This window comes from Carlito syrichta, unplaced genomic scaffold, assembly GCF_000164805.1.
Source record: "Carlito syrichta isolate Samal-C Ts95f unplaced genomic scaffold, Tarsius_syrichta-2.0.1 Scaffold199796, whole genome shotgun sequence".
NCBI lineage: Eukaryota > Metazoa > Chordata > Mammalia > Primates > Tarsiidae > Carlito > Carlito syrichta.
In genome coordinates this window covers 5,092-5,364 of record NW_007143892.1, presented here as the reverse complement: position 1 = coordinate 5,364, position 273 = coordinate 5,092, and the positions used below count along the sequence as shown (strand labels likewise).

The 273-nt window shown below is 56.0% G+C and overlaps 1 protein-coding gene across 1 annotated transcript in view; it reads right to left on the bottom strand.

Moving 5' to 3' along the window:
- Nucleotides 1-273, bottom strand: part of LOC103253096 (paired box protein Pax-8-like) — a gene marked incomplete at its 3' end in the record, with an annotated part of 12,225 nt that overhangs the window by 10,131 nt on the left and 1,821 nt on the right. The gene's annotated exons all lie outside the window — the stretch shown is intronic.

Genomic DNA, 273 nt, shown 5'->3' with positions numbered 1-273 from the left:
ACTGTTGTCAGGACCAGGCAAGAGGCTGGATGGGAATTAGCCATGTGTGAGGGTACAGTAGGTGTGTGAGACTGTGACCACGAAATTCCATAGTCAGGCACTTGGGTGTCCCTCTGCGCATCCCCCCCGGCCCCACTGCCCATCCCCAGGAAGGCTCACACAGGTGGTGGGTGATGCTCACCTCACTCCCTATGTGATGGTTTTAGAGGAGCGCATGTCTGGGGACTCCTTGGGCTTGCTCAGATTCCTTCAGACTCAGCCTTTAACTCCACA